We start from the raw sequence: 17,544 nt of genomic DNA, 5'->3' as shown, positions 1-17,544 counted from the left end.
AAACTCCATTCACATGATTGCCATGTCTGACAAATGCAACATTTGCAACTTTCCAATAAGAATATCTATGTCGACAGTCACAAATGCTCGAAAAAAGTCCAGGATAATACGATCACTTCGAGTCTGTCCATAGCTTTATGAGAATCTTCAGTGATCTTAAGTGGGGCAGTAGAAGTGCTATGATTTGGTCTGAAACCAGACTAGAGTGAATTACGGAGATTATGCAAGTTAAGGTATTCGGTGAGATTGTAGAGGTTGTAGAGTTTATTCATTGTTTGTGTGGCGATACGACTACGAAATTTATTTATTAGCGAAGTAAATGGTTACATACCGTTAGTTGAGTATCAAGAATAAAGACTTGCCACTCTGAAAATCCTGGTTTGAATCCCATCACTTCAGAATGGAATTTGTTGGGGCTAAGAGGGCACTGAAGCAGGGTATTCTCGTTTCTCCTTCACAAAGCCACCAATTCTTTATCATCATACCATTTTAACCACATCGTGATGAAGTGTCGGACTTTGCCAGCTGGCACAATATATCCTCAAGGCACGCAGTATGAACATTGTATGTGACAAGGTATATGAGAAGAAGAAATAGGAAATATTATGAAGAAAGTACAGATTTAAATTGCAGTTCTGAGTATTTATCTGGAAATGTAAGCAAAACCACAAAAAATATAATTAGGATAGTTTCCCTCGGAGATTAAGCCCCGGACATTCCGAATAGTTTCGTAAGTTGGCGCGCTGTTATACGACAGTCGTTTGGTCACGTGTCATTGTGTTTACGTCGAAAGGAACACCAGAGACTTTTAAGATATAAATTTGATGCTTACTGTAATCAGATCATTTTCTTCGAAAGAATGCTTCTGAAACTCAGACCACACAAAACTTTACAGCGTTGTTAATGTACCTATGCATAAAAACATGAACCGTACTCAATTATGATGGTACATTTGCTGGCTTATAGAATGAAAACGACATAAAATATAAGGGCTGGGTGTGAGGAACATAATGACAGTATATAGATATTTAAGAAAAAATGCACATAAAAGAACTCCGTATTTACTTGTCTCCGTCGCCTAATAATTTTTCCGTAAATGTGTCACGTATTTTACAGGCTGATGTTTTGTGAATGATTGCACTATATAACGCAAGTAATTTCAGATTATGTCCACGCCAGAGTGCTGCATTGGAGTTTATCGCTCGCTTGACTCGGTCGAGTGTCGCACCCTCGAGTGAGATACGGTCGGTCGTGATACGCTCGTAATATATAGAAGCACAGTACAAGGTCATTTCACCGACATATCTTATCTTGTATGGAAGGCGACAGATAAGATACACATATGTTTTGCTCACACGGTAAAAATAAGGCTTTATTTTCTGCGTTTATGACAAACGTTTAATGGAACAGTCAATGGAACGTACCAAAACAGGAACATGAAGTTATAAATAAAATAGTATGAAAAACTTCGATAGACAGTTATTATTGCTAATTAATACTGTAATTATTCAATATTTGATTTACCACATATGTAATATGATAGGTCCATACATAGTGTTCCGCCTATATACTGCGATAATGTAGAAACGTTTTACAAAATATTATTGATATAGCAGTAGATTAATAACAATATTAGTACAGAGATAACGTCACAGAAAGTATAATAAAACGAATAATCATGCTGCACTACTGTTACAGACGCAAAGATTGACACTAATTATTAGAGTTTATTATTGTTATTATTATTATTATTGTTATTATTATTATTGTTATTATTATTATTACTAGAAAACTTAATACAGCTCTTGCATTATCGTGATTGTGTTCTCCGTTTATAATAATTACATTTACATCCAATAACATCTATCAGATGTGGCAAAAACAAAATCACTCCTGTGTGGGGGGGGGAAACATTTACCTACAACAGTTATATTACATTTTAAAACAAGTTTTGTAGTTGTGCAATGGAGAGGTTAGTTAAACACTGCAAAGTTTTGAAATAATAAACATCTACAATGTTACTACACAGTTCATCACTGTAACAAGGACGAATGTCTAACGCTCGGCTTATACCGTTCGAGGATTTATCGCTCGTGACAATTTTACCCATCATGCATGTGCGCTACCTATCGGATTATGCTATGAACTACTTGGCGCTCGAGGGAAAACGTCCGATGCAGACCTCTGGTCCACGCCTTTCGAGGACATATACTCCAACATAACAAATTTATTTTAAACTTGCAAGAAATTCACTCTCCAATATTTGACATGATGTTACGATTCACTAGTGCTGAATAAGCTAATAATTTTATGTACGGAGCAGCAGGACAATCTACTAACGTGGTAAGGATGCTCTATCGCCAAAGAATTCAGTATATAGTCGGATTCCAAATATAGTTACGTTCATTGCTATGCACCAAACACTCCGGAATACAGGATCTCTTCGTCCTGCAAGTTTTAACAAACCTTAAAATATGGTGCGTTGTCATGTCTAAAAATTAATTTTAAAGTTGAGAATTTTATTTCCACGGTGTGGTTCAGTATATTATCCCCAGTTAGACTACCTCTAAAAATATTTGCACGTGTACACCTTAGACAGTGTACTGTATAATAGAAAAATCGAGTCTGCAGAGGTGAGTCTCTTAACACTCAGTAGCGGAATGTATGCAATTGAAAGAAAAAAAAATAGGTTAGTAGATATACAAGAACGCGATGATTCTAACTTATAACTTCAGTCCTGAAGGGTAGCTCTTGATAACGGATCCAACAGATAGGTTTCCCCGTCCCCACTTTTCCCGATGATGGAGTCGTAACGTAGTTTCATATTTCTGCAACACGGTGCAGAAACGCAATACTGGCACAGTAATCTAGATATATTGAATTTAATAAAGAGAGCAGGGAAAACAGATTTCAAGCTACTACATACTGATTTCACAAACACGAAAAGAGATTCCTAGACACTTTCAGCCAAAGGTCCCGGGTTCGATATCTGGCCCCGGAACAAGTTTTCCCTTGACATTATTCAAGTCTGCTTCACAGGGAGCTTTACCTGAAACCTAGATTTGCATAATATATATGTTACTGTAGGTACGTTTACGGAAAACCACAATTTCAAGCCACACAGAGTTTGTGTGCACTCGATGTGGGTTTATGGCGTTTTGTCTGCCCACTCGAGTTATGTGGACATAAAGAGAAAAATTAAGACGGTGTCAGTTGAAGTTCCTGGGTATCTTAGTCCGTAGAGCGTTGGTGCGTTCAGCCAAAGGTTCCGAGTTCGATACTCAGCCCCGGAACAATTTTCCCTTGAAATTATTGAAGTCTGCTTCACAGGGAGCTTTACATGAAAGCTAGATTTGCAGAAGGGAACTATTTTTTTTTTTTGTAATTTAAAACGTGAAGTAGAAGCTAGAAGAAACCCTGATACTGAAATGTTATGTTTTGAATTCATGTAAACCACCGTGGCTTTAGTATTAATATATTCCTCTTCTGCAGCTCCGCAAAACATTACATATCCACATTTCTCTAGTGCAGCCGTGGCGAAAATGTGACTCGCGAGCATATTGTGGCTCGCAATGATAGCTATGCATTTCTCTTGCTTCCTACCTCCCCCAACCCCCACCCTCTCACTCACTGGAGTCAAACTCCGTTCCATTTGTATTTGTCTCTGACCTGCGAGTGGCGTATCGTCGCAATGTGTCTCTCGAAACCATGTACCTCTCTACAAAAACGAAAGTTTCAACTAGGATTGAAGGACGCATTTTTTTGCTGCCAATATGATGAGAATATTAAATGTATGATTTGTCCACAAGTATTACGAGGAAAACGGTTGTATAACATGAAACGGCATTATACTACTTGTCACTCATGAAACATTAAAAGATTGTTATTATTATTATTATTATTATTATTATTATTATTATTATTATTATTATTATTATTATCTCTGTACGTTGATCCTTTTTCAGTAGATGTACGAATAATGCGATTAGATCTTCAATTTAAACTCACAGATTTACAGTGTAATGTTACAATGAAAGCTAGATGTAGGCTAAGGACTTGACATACGTTGAACTTTTCAAATCTCTGCCAAAAAATAAATATCCAAAGCTTTGTTCTTTCGCTTGCTCTGTTGAAGCCATGTTCGCTACAACTTACGTTTATGAAAAATTATTTTCAACAATGAAAATAGTAAAAACCAAATTTAGATCACGACTGACAGACAAATACCTTCGTGATCAACTACGACTGGCAGTAAGTGACATAATTCCTAATTTTGAAACTCTGTCGCAGACACATTTTGAAGACAATTATAGGTTGTCATAATGTGTCATATGTTTTCTTATTCATTTCTTTCTTCGTTACACGTACTAAACATTAGTTTGTAACCTTATACTGTATAAAATTATATTTAAGTGCTTGACGTAATAAGTCACTTCCCCTTCGGGTGTCCGCCTCCCTCCATAGGTGCTATGCACGTTGCAGGTTAGACAGTGGCTCGGCGCACGATCACATTTTCGCCACGGCTGCTCTAGTGGGTAGTTATTTTATTTGAGGAAGTTGTGGCTACACAATTTTTATATTGATAGTGAAAAGTAAGGCAAGTCAACTATGTTTATGCGGCCTGAAATAGAGGCCAAATGGTGGCAAAAGAAGTGGTAAGCTGCTTGAATGAGTATTTGAATGCAAAGGTAAGAAGCAGAAGTTAGAAAACTTCACATACTCAGTGATAGGGCTGCAGAACAAAATAAGTATTATTGCAAGGTTGCATTTTTTCCTCCACTATTCAAGTTGAGGAGCTTGAAAAGTACTTTAAATTAGTACTTTACCGTCATAGGATACAGTTTCTTATCCTGTGATAGGTATTTGATGTGATTAAGAGAGTGAAAAGGAAAGAGGAAAAAATTCAGCATTATGAAAAACGGGTAGACAAGGGTAGTACAAAGATTGATGTTAGAGACATGTCATGGCAGAAATTTGGAGATTATAAGAATCACTTCCTCAGTGTTTAGAAAAGACAGCAAGAAAAGTTGGTTAAAAATTCAAAACCTCTGAGTAAAGAAGTATTTACGTACAGTTCAAATCATGAAAATGAGAACGCAGTTTCACGAAAAATATCAAATGTTGGGGTTGATTATTTCAAATTAATCAAGTCAAATTCTAAGCCACATCTTCTCAATGTACCTTTGTACACAAAACCCTGTCTCGTGAAAGCTGCCAAAATTCGAGACTTAAACACAATAGAAAATAATCTGAGACAGTACGTAGTTGCGTATAGAATCACTGCCGTCAGCAGAAGACTTGTACTCTCAAAGTGATTCATATGTTAATGAGTATTGTACAACAAATGAAATGTATTGGAAACCAATGTTATTACTTGTTAAATACATTATTTTCCGTAAAAACTCACCAATTAACCTTCAAAGTCATTCAGTATGGTTTTAAAATATGAACAAAATTGTATGTAAAGGCTCCGGATTCAAAGAGGGTTCCAATATTTAATCAGTTTGAAATTTATTTCTCATTAAAAATAATTAGTAGAAGCTTGTCGTGATTATAAAAGGATGTTACACATATGTACTTAAGAAAAAAGAACATAGGGGCATTTTGTAGCAACAGCAAACATTTTTTCAATTTGCCAAAAGCTTGATGTACTGGGCTTGAATCCCTCTTGGATTTCGGGATTCGATTGTTTAGACAATCAATTTAGTAACATCAGAAAATTCATAATACATAGTAACACCTTGTACAACACTCACAGCCACCGGCGTGGCTCAGTCGGTTAAGGCGCGCTTGCCTGCCCGTCTGAAGTTGCGCTCGGGAGCGTGTTCGATCTCCGCTTGGGATGATTACCTGGTTGGGTTTTTTCCAAGGTTTTCCCCAACCGTAAGGTGAATGCCAGGTAATCTATGGCAAATCCTCGGCCTCATCTCGCTATCACCAATCTCATCGACGCTAAATAACCTCGTAGTTTATACAGCGTCGTTAAATAACCAACTTAAAAAACAACACACATATCAAAGGACCCGTCGGGAATAGAAATCTTATCCGTACCGTCAAATGACAGCATCTGGCTGCGTTATGGCTGAGTTGTTTATCGGTAGGGTGTGTTTCTTCATTATATTGAACCCGTCCCTTTTGATAAAGGATTTTTACCAACAGTAATCTTACCGCTGACATTACTTAAGCCAAAGCTGTTGATACCTTTTGAGAATATTAATGTTATAGAAATAATTCCTAAAGCTTGTAATATATGCATTTTCTAGAGTAATGCAAAGTTCCCCGTCGTCTGACTTAGTTTACGAAAAAAAAAATGACTCATGTCCCAGAGCCTTATCAGAAATATGTTGGAGTTAATGTGCGGTGAAATATAAACATGTTTTGTACAGAGAACTTGCTGCAAATTTGTTTCTTTGGAGTCATATGCTTTAGCCTATATTCCATATTAAATTCATTTCTGTGCCTCTTAATTTTTAATCAATTAAAATGGATTGCTACAGGTAAAACTAAACATGATCATAATTTCTTCTTCTTTCTCAAACTTCAACGTAAAGGCATGATAAATTTCTCCAGGACTACACGATTGTCCTCTTTCTACTTTCCCATTCGCCCTGTACTCTTAATTTTACTGTATCATTTTGGAGAGGCGCGCGGTAGCGTAACGGTTAAGATGTTCGCTGCAAGCCAAAAGATCGCGTCTTCGAATCACTGTGTGGTTTTGGATTTTTTCTCACTTACTTACAAATGGCTTTTAGAGAATCCAGAGGTTCATTCCCTCCCTCACATAAGCCCTCCATCGGTCCCTTTTCTGGGCAAGGTTAATCCAGTCCTTAGCATGATATTCCATCTCCTTCAAATTAATTTTAATAATTATCCTCCCATCTACGCCTCGGCCTCCCCAAAGGTCTTTTTCCCTTAGGTCTTCCAACTAACACTCTGTATGTAATTCTGGATTCAACATTCGTGCTACATGCCCTGCCTATCTCAAACGTCTGGATTTAATTTTCATAATTATATTAGGTGAAGAATACAATGCGTGCAGTTCTCCCTTGTGTAATTTTCTCCGTTCTCCTGTAACGCCATTCTTCTTAACCCCAAATATTTTCCTAAGCACCTTATTCTCGAATATCCTTAACCTCTGGTCCTCTCTCCCAAAGTGAGAGTCCAAGTTTCACAACCATGCAGAACAACCGGCAATATAACTTTTATAAATTCTAACGTTCAGTTTTTTTAAAGCAGACTAGATGACAAAAGATTCTCAACCGAATATTAGCAGTGATGTCCCATATTTATTCTACGTTTAATTTCCCCTCCAGTGTAATTTATATTTGTTACTGTTGCTCCAAAGTATTTCAATATTTTCACTTTTTCAAAGGATAAATTTCCAATTTTTATATTTCCATTTCGTAGTATGTTCTAGTCACGAGACATAATCATATTCTTTGCTTTTTTATTTAGGCCTACTCATTCATCTAATCCTTCCGGCCACATTATGACTTTGAGATTTACTTCTTCCTATAATATAAGTGAGTACCATTGGCATTTCCTTGGGAATAGAGGTGGCAGACACGTAGAATTCACATCGCTACTGTTTCTAATGCTGATTGTAATGGGCGGACCCTTAAACGCCTGCTCTTCTGTGGGCCTCCATGACACGTAATAGGGAAACATTTTACATTATTTTCTATTCCTCAAAATTTCCTTCAAATTTGGGTCAGCATTTAATAGTACACTGTTTCATAATTTTATACATTTTAATGCACTCCTTGTATACAAATTCCTTACCTATATGTTCGTGTTAGGACTTTCTATAATACTGAGGAATTTGATTTGAAACACTTGCATTTTACTTCATTTCTCCTGCCCTAAGCTGATAAGTTGGCCGAGAGGGTTGATGGGACGAATTATATATTTTATGCTCGACCATGCCGAAATGTAGTAATTATACACCTGGTAGCAGTTCTTTAATGCATGTCATTAAAGTACACCTGCTCATTAAAGTACAGGTGTTTTCAGCCAATGACAACTCAGCTTATAGGTGTTCAGCCAATGACAAGTCAGCTTTGTACCGTTATAAAACCGCAAGTATAGATTATTCTCGGATATGCAATCGAAAGAGAATTAGCGAAAAGTCACGGAGGCTGGAAATCCAATACTGTCGCAAAAGGTTATGTTGTGTTACTGTAATAATTAGCGTTAATTGTAAATAATATTCAAATAAATTCAATTTGTCATCTCGTTTTTCAATGTCGAATTCAATAATCAAGGTTATACCAAGTTTAACGGGATTACATCAAGGTCAGTGACATTATTGTTCCTCGGAAAAAATCAATACTTTCGCGTCTGCGCACATCTCACAATTCACGACCTAGAACAAGGTCACTTCCGATCTTGTCAGATACAAATAAAATGTATACATCTGAATAATTTCAAGTTAGAAATGTGGTCGAGCATAAAAAGTCGTATGAAACTCGCCTATAATGGTAATTAAGAAGCTCGTATGAAAATTATGAAACTCGCTTGCGCTCGTTTCATAAACATCCATACTCGCTTCTTAATTACTATCATTATAGGCTCGTTGCATAATGTACTATTAATGCACTCCTTGTATATTAATTCCTTGCCTATATGTTCGTGTTTGGACTTTTTATAATACTGAGGAATTTCATTTGAAACACTTGAATTTTACTTCATTTCTCCTGCCCTAAGCTGATAAGTTGGCCGAGAGGGTTGATGGGACGAGTTACTGCATTACTACATATGCAGTACAATCGAAAAGCCTCTCTGCAGCTCCATTAGTTCTACTAATCCTGTAGAACGTTGGCACGTAATTCTGTAGAAAGTTGGCACTCTCCCATTCATTCCGGTTTGACAACCTTGCATCCCCAGTCCGTCATATGCTTAGTGGCCTATGCTGGCACTTGAATTCTCTGCCTAGTGGATTCTCGGCTACACCATGGCTACACAAGCACTGCGGAGAGACTTTTCGATCGCACTGTATAACGTCCTTGGTTACTGCTATTGTATCTCTCACCCCGAGGTAGTTGGTTTCTCTCGTCTGAGAGATTCAGTTTCTGCAGATTCCAAGAAAACAGTGCAGAGAGGGAAAAATAATAAATTCTCTGACAGGTCGAATCACATCGAAAGCGATTAGCAGGATTGACACTTTAGTTCGCGAGATGAGTCCATCTGTACTATTGTTACCGATATAATTCGCACCAAAAGCGCATGTTTTAAATCTGCTTCAATCACTTTGATGGAAGTACAACGATCTTTTTGAATAATGAAAAACGTTCTCTCTGACAGGAGGCTATGACAGTTGAGAACTTGAAAAAACCATCTCGTTATGGCATGTAACCAAGAAAAGTAAGAACAAAGTACTGAAATGTGATACACAGGTTTATTAAATAACCTATATTAAATTACTATTTTATGCCGGAGAGAAGTTTTCTCCGCTCCACCGATCCTTCATCATAATAGTAGTGCAGAATTCCTGCATGGAAATATCATGCGTACTTCGGTACATCACAATATTCAACATCTGTTTATTCTCTACTCACGCAATACTGGGTCACTAAATCTTGCTGAACTGGTTCTCTAGCTCACTGTATTTCACTACAAAACACTGCACACACACACACACATTACAGCTCACTATACTTGCACTAGTACACACTGTACACACAATAACTCACTCACTTTCATTGTAAATCTAATTACTCGGAGAATATAACTCACTGAACTGGCTCTGTGGCCCACTGCAATTTTCACAACCATCTGCACACACACACACACACACACACACACACACACACACTGTAACTCACTTTCACTGTAAATCTAACAAATAGAGAGCTTATTATATTAACGTTTATTATGCCCTTTGTCACCTATACTCTTCAACATATACTTGGAGGATTTAGTGAAGAACTGTTTTCAGAACACGAAAGGAGTGATAGTTGGAGGAAGAAGAATAAAGTGCATAAGATTTCCTGCTGATATTGGCGTTGTTATATAGCAGAAAAGGAGATGTAACAAGGGATATGCTACTGGAGCTGAATGGCAGCTGTGAGCATAACGGGATAATGGTAAATGCACACAAGACGAAGACCAGAGTCATAGGAAGAAAATTAAAGAAAGTAAACTTGCGGATTCTAAATGAGGCAGTAGAGCAAGTGGACAGCTTAAAATACTTGGAATGTATTATAAGTAATAATATTAGTTGCTGCCAGGAAGTCAAAAGGAGGATAGCGATGGCAAAGGAAGCTTTTAATGGAAAAAGAAGCACCTTCTGAGAACCTCTAGAAAAAGAACTATGAAGTGCTTTGTGCGGAGTGTAGCACTGTTTGGGGGCAGAAACATGAACAGTGAAGAGAAGCAAACAGAAGCACTTGAAATGTGGATATGGAAAATAATTAAGTGTGTGAAATGCACAAACAGAATAAGAACTGAACCTATGCTAGAAAGAGTGGGTGAAGAAAGAATGACGATGAAACTGATGAGGAAGAGAAAAAGGAATTGTTTGGTCACAGTCTGAAAAGGAACTGCGTACTGAAGGGTTCACTGGAAGGAATGCTGAACGGGGGAATAGTGCGGGGCAGAAGAAGATATGAGATGATAGATGGGATTAAGATTTACGTATCATATGCGGAGACTAGTAGGAAGGCGGGAAATAGGAAAGACTGGAGAAAGTTGGGTTTGCAGTGAAAGACCTGCCCTTGGGCAGAACACTGTGAATGAATGAATTAATAAGTGAAGTCTTTAAACTTGTGGTTATATGCAAAGCCTTTAATAAGTCTGCAGGTAGAGCATTCGAGTCCATGAAAGGACAGTTGAAAAAAGAGAACTTCCCAATTTCGATCCTCTCTTTTCTTTCCCTCAATTTATGTGAATGGTCTTTCTTCCCTTGAAAAGTAAATTGGTGGCTGCAGCCAATTTTTTTACTTCTCTCTAGGTAGGCTTACCTTCGTACGTTTTTAAAATTGTGTATAATCGAACTCGTGTTCTTTGTGTCCCGTTGAATTATTACAACAAATGAAGAGTCCACTGTAAGAATGATGGATGTCACTTTCTTGTCGAAAATGAACCAAGACTGTCAATGCATATCTTAAGACATATAGAATGTACATAGAGAGTTATATGGCATTAACACTAATAGTCATTGTCCAGTAATGATCGGAAAATCACAGTTAAGCTTTGAGCACTAAGCATTTCAAACTTTCAATTGCTTCTCCTGCAAAATGTATCCCAAATGACATCCATCATTCTTGCAGTGGACTCTTCAAATCTTAAGTGCCTTTTTCTGAATCATATCTAATATATTAATTATGCTCTAATCTAGAAGAATCTCAACACGAGGCACTATATTACATTTCTGGACGAACTAGTGATTTCTATTCAATCTCTTTAGATTTATCAGATCCTTTTCTTAGTTCCATCATCACAAAGCATAGCGCTCTGCATGCTTTTCCCGCGGTACTCCATATTGAATGGTAATGTAGATCAACTTCTGTTTTTTTTTATCTCGAATGTAGTAGAACGAAGTCAAACGGCATGATTCCATTTACATGTATAACTGTCATTGAGTTTGTTCAAATAAGAATAAAGTCTAGATTTGTATCAGATTTTTAAGTAAAAGTACATAAATGCTCCTTATCTACTGTACATGTTGGAAACGGAAGTACATACCAACAAGCCTCTTATAAATACTAGTTCAAACAGAGATAGTCTGTGTTGAGCATACTCACATCATAATGGAAGGACGTCTAGAGTCGTACTGTTTGCTAACTGAATTCTCTGCGTCTTTACATGAGCACTTGCGACATGCAGAACCTTCTGTGCGCTGAAATAAGATTTTCTTAAGACTGTAAACAGAGGTCGTACATGTTGTGGAAGGAGTTGCTTTGGGAAAATGATTTACATTTATACCAAACTACACGAAAAGAAACAGTAATGAATAATGCGTTTATTATTTTACTTAGTATTATAAATTTATGATTAAGGTTTTGACGAAGTTGAACGTGATGTGAGATTTTTTTTTCTTTTTTGGTACTTTGTCATAGGTGCAGGAACATCCAACTTTGCAATACTAAAGGCTGGTTCACAATAAACCGGGAACGGATCACATGGGTACGCGGACCACGGATTGGTAACCGCTGTGATATAGGAAGTTAAGTGTTTCGATACCGTAAAACTTATAATGAGAGAATATATGAACTTCGTGACGCTTTCTCTTAGCTAAACTAATATAATTTTTCTGAGATTCACTTCTTTGGAGACAGAAAACATTATGTGCTGACTTATCACATTCTTCTATTGGCTGCGGTCATGGAAGTGGAGTCATATTGACACAGTATATTTGGTATTTGTAGCTACGCATTCGAACTCTTTCATGGGACTAGTTGTTTGCTGTTTAGTCAACTGTCCAAAGACAGGTCTGAACCTCACAAGTGAGGCACCACTTATAAGGCAACTAGGTCAGGAGATAATGGGGTAGTGTGGCCAGTTTCTTTCCTCCTCCATTCCATACATCGCCGATTAGCTACATATTACACTAATCAGACTTCAGATGCATACAAGCCTAGATCATATATGTAACAGATAGGTCGGTCTTATAGACTTTGACGTTAACAACTTTTGTCAGGTTTACTACCCTGCCATCTAGTTGTTACATAAGGAGTCACATCATAATTCCCATTTGAATTGCATTAGCGATTGTACTGCCATCTCGTGTTCGTTTACGGCGGACGGGTAGCGATCCTGGCGGTTGTTCTCTTCAAAGTGCAAAAGATTTTAACATAGCGATGAGTTATCTGTTACATATATGATCTAGGATACAAGCAATTTTTCTTCCTGTGACACACATCGTCAAGTGAGATGTACTGCCTGATAATAGATGTACATATCAGCCAGAACCTCAATCAGAGGTTCATGGAACTAGATATATCTGAAATGGAATAAAATTGTGACAGTATGAATGTTAGTACTTCGAAAAAAATTCTCCAGTATCGCTTGTGTTAACGACAAGTTCTCCCTGGGTATATTAGACACTAACAGCTATATTCGTTGCCACGAACATGTATTTCTCCACATTTGCCATTATTTTTTAGAAGTTTTGATATTTTGTTATGCTATTTTTCATTTCAGATTGCCGAATTATTTCGATTGTACAGTTATCCGACCTAAACAGGGATTTAGTGGATATCAGTTATTCCAATCTACATGGTGATCTGAGTGATATGCCGTTGTTCACCACATGATAATATACAGATTTGTGCGCAGTTACTTCATCGTCCTGAGTGGTGAGTTATTTCAAATTCTCTTAAGACTTGTATTTTTACGTGTACCGTTTGTTCCAAAATGGTTTCGGACTTGGACATTAGATAATATGTCAAAAGTTTATGAACTTCTAGCAAACATGTGTTCAGTGGCCTGTTACTTAAAGCGACTACATCGACTAGTGATAAGGAAAACATATGACAAATACAAACTTGTCAGATTTTATGTTTCCTAAACGCTGGGATATGCGACTAGTAACAAGTGACAAGCAAATTAGAAGTGAATTTTATTAATCTGACCAGTGTTCTGTTTCTTGAGTAAATTTACATGTCACACTTGATTGTAACTTGCAAGTCCAAGACTTATGGTCGAACTTACAGTTATTCTATGTCTACTTTTGAAGCAGTGATGAATTAGTAGCCAGTAAATGTGTTCAAGTGTTTCGGAAGAGGAAATTGTGATACGAAATTCCGAAAGGAAACAAATATATTGCCGTCTAAATCAAAAGGTGTCTTCCAGAGAAGCAAGAACGTAGTATGGATTACAACGGTCAATTTTCACTATTTGACCATGTTTCTAAGAATGTTGCAGCTCTGGAAAAGCAAGATTTCCTCGTAGGAAATAACCTTACACTTTAGAATTTAGTGCAAGACTACATTGCTGCTTTGGCGATTTAATTTAGACGATCATGTTAGCCTTAATAAAACCTGTCACTAAGATTTAATTCAGAAGATTCGCTAGTGTATTGAAAGCAACTCGTAGCACTCAGATTTGTTTTCACGTCAAAGCTGAAGTGTTTATTGCACCGCAGCGAATTAATTCCAAAATAGCCTATATTAAATGTGTGTGTGTGGTTCGTGTCTACAATGGAAAGCATTCTCTGGACTCGTGTGTGGTGCGATGGAAGCTGCCATGGGTTTGTGTTGTAGGAATTTGGGATGAGATGCCGTAAATTGGGGTAATTTCGATGTAGTATTATAATACCGAACATTTTGCTTTTGCATTGAAAGAACGTAGCTTTTGTTATAATTATTATATCGTGAGATATGTCTTAGAATGTGATATGTACGAAACTAATAATGTGGCTAATATGAATCAGCTGCGTAAACTTTGGCAGCTGTATTAATTAAGTTTAATTTTCCATTCTTGATTCGAAGCCGTTTTCTGCTTGCTATAATACCCTTGTGCAACTTCAGTTCTACTGCTTTACTGCAAGAGTTTGTAAGGTAAGTGAGAGTTAAAATGTGTTGTATAAATATAATTAGTTGCTTATATTGTGCGTAAGTTGGATAATTATTAGACCGTACCTTCTTAGAATGAAAATACTTAATACTGTATAGGAAATGGAAAATTTTTAGGATAACACCGATCATGGGTAGGATCTATACAAAAAAAATCGAGACCATCAGGGTATGTAGATACATTGCAGTTCACTTGGATAATGCTGTTCGGGCAGTAAGGAATGAAAATTTGTCCATTAGGAAAGCTTCGGAGCAATTTGCTGTTCCTTGCACTACTCTCAATAACAAATTGAACAACAATAAAAAATTAAGTGGGACTCCTAAAGCTTTGAGTGACAAAGAAGAGAAATATATTGTAGAAAACGTGATGCAATGCGAAAACTGTTGGTTTTCCTTGAAGAAAGTGGATGTAAGAGATGTTGTTCAGGACTACTTGAACCGGAAAGGAAAAGTGAAGAAAAGATTTACGAATAACCGTCCTGGATATGAGTGGCTTCATGGATTTCTAACTAGGAATAAGGAGCTCTCAAGCAGAATGAGTGATCCAGAGCAACCATAGCGAGAGACAATGAATCAATTCTTTCATAATTTAGAAGAGACATTGAATGGACGATGAGTCTCATGAAAGAAAGAGATCATGAACAGATTAGTTTGTAAAGCATCTTAAGGAGGCTCGGTATGGAAATTCAAACGTAAAACAAATCAGACGTGGCAAACGTCTAAATGTTACACTTGACAAAGCAATAGTTATCGGAGATTTTAGATACCAAGTTACAGAAAACACATCATCAGAAGAAGATTCCACATTGTCAGACACATATTCTAGTTCAACACTGTCTGAAACCGATTCAAGCTCAACACACACTGACACAGACGCAATTCTGCAAACGTCTTGTCCCTTCCAAGCACATCAGCCAGATATAGGCCTACCTATTTCTTAGCTGAAACGAGGCTTGGATTTATGCAATGATTTTGCCGCTATTTTTAACCGTTTAGACCACTGATCGTTATCACTCGCTGAAATGGGTAACGGGTAAGCGATGCGGATAAGAGACGCTAGCCCAAGGGTGCGCTGTGCTGATGACCGCTGGTTTAGACTATTTTTGTGAATGTGTTACGGAACTAAAGATCGAAACGGAATAATAAACCACATTTGTAACATAAAACAGTACATAGGGTTTGAACTCCATTTCTCGTTAATCTTAAGTCTGATCCATAATAAACCGGAAACGACATCCAAAACGAAAACGGGAAGCGGAAGACGTGAGAGTGAAGATGTTTGATTCACAATAAACCGAGAACGGAAACGGCTTTGCATATCGATATGTATGTGAACTATATGTAAAGTCGATATTACGCATTCAGATGTTATTTGTATATAATTGACCAATTGCGTTCTCTCATAAGTGGGCTACAATCCAGCCAACATAAACACAGGTTAACCAACTTAAAAATTTATGACACGGAATATTTAAGAATTTAATTCAGGCTGCAGTCTGGTCACATACAAACGTAGCACATAGGCCTATTCAAAGTGATTCCACTGAATTTCTGAGTTCGTTACAAGCAATGGATGAAAAAGAAATTATATCACGGCCCCCTTCCTACGAAATATACGACGACCAAATAGCTTTTTGATGACAACAGAATGAGTCTAGTAGGGCGTAATCTGAAACGAGAACGGCAAAGATAAAACTTGGCCAACCTTCACTTTCCCGTTCCCGGGCTCCGGCAAGCTTCTCGTTAGTTGTGAATGCTCACATTTAAATACATTTTAACAATAATTTCGTTCTCGTCATTTCCGTTCCCGGTTTACTGTGAACTAGACTTTACGACCAAGGCAGTTGTGGATTCGACCATCGACTGAGATCGGAATATTTCAGACAGGATTCGTGTCCTGGAGTGTCAATGCACATTAGTACGTTATTACTTGTACTGTATTTTAATACTGCTTTTGTTCACCTGTCATAACTTTTCATCCATTCTTACTTGCCGCTATCAGAAACAAGATATTAACTGTGTGATACATGATGGTTACGATTATTGTAATTTAGTACCCTGTTCCGGGAAAAGAACCTCATATCTCTCGACTCTTCTAGGCTGGGTACAGCCAGAGTTAATCAAAAGTCTTAAGTTTTTAAAAAAATTACAATAGAACAGGTGTTGTTCTCTTTAGAATACGAGCTTAAATCATTCATCTTTCAATTCTTCTTATTATCGCCCGTCTTTTTCTTCTGCGATAGTACGTCCTTGCACCCTGCCGTCATTTTCCTGTTCTTCTCTGCCGTCTTTTCAGCATTCCTTCCTGTCATCATTCCACAACTTCTCCCTGACATCATACCAATATTTCTTCTTACAGTTGTTCCACCATTTCTCCCTATCATCATTTCAATATTTGTCCCTAGTATCATTCTAACCAACGTACTTCTCCCTGACATCACTCCGATATTTATCTTTACCATTATTCTGATATTTTATCCTAATATGGATCCAATATTTTTTCCTGCCATAATTCTATAACTTTTTGATATTCTATAAATTATTCTTCCTGACATCATTCCCCAAACTTACTCTGCTATCATTGCACACATTTCCCCCTCCGTTATTTCACAGCTTCTCTGTCATATTCTATAACTTTCTCTGTCATCATTCCACAACTTTTTCCTGCCAAAATTCCACAACGTTAATTACCACCATTCCGCAATTTCTACCTGCCATCATTTCACAAATGTTCCCTGCTCTCATTCCACAATTTCCTCTGCCATCATTCCATAGATTCTCTCTAATATCTTTCCACAACTTCTCCTGCTAGTATTCTACAAGTTTTCCAAACTTCACTATTTTCCCAGCCATCATTTCATAACTCTTCTCTGTCATCATTCCACACCTTTCCCTGATAATTTTTATCACCTCGTCCTGCCTTCATTTTATCACCTCTCCCTGCCATGATTCCATCGCCTCATTCTGCCATGATTCCACCACTTCTCCCTGCCATGATTCCACCACATTTTCCTGCCATGGTTCCACT

The 17,544-nt window shown here is 37.4% G+C and overlaps 1 protein-coding gene across 6 annotated transcripts in view; it reads left to right on the top strand.

Moving 5' to 3' along the window:
- Positions 1 to 17,544, top strand: part of dome (cytokine receptor domeless) — an 888,032-nt gene that overhangs the window by 313,606 nt on the left and 556,882 nt on the right. For 5 of the 6 annotated variants that reach the window (XM_069837294.1, XM_069837297.1, XM_069837298.1 and 2 more), the window contains one exon: positions 13,144 to 13,298. The exons of the other annotated variant lie outside the window; for it this stretch is intronic. The gene's annotated coding sequence lies outside the window, so the exon portion shown is untranslated. The remainder of the gene's footprint in view (positions 1 to 13,143; positions 13,299 to 17,544) is intronic. 6 annotated transcript variants of the gene reach the window in all.

This window comes from Periplaneta americana, chromosome 10, assembly GCF_040183065.1.
Source record: "Periplaneta americana isolate PAMFEO1 chromosome 10, P.americana_PAMFEO1_priV1, whole genome shotgun sequence".
NCBI lineage: Eukaryota > Metazoa > Arthropoda > Insecta > Blattodea > Blattidae > Periplaneta > Periplaneta americana.
Note: the sequence above shows the minus strand (reverse complement) of the source record. Positions and strands in the feature narration are given on the sequence as shown.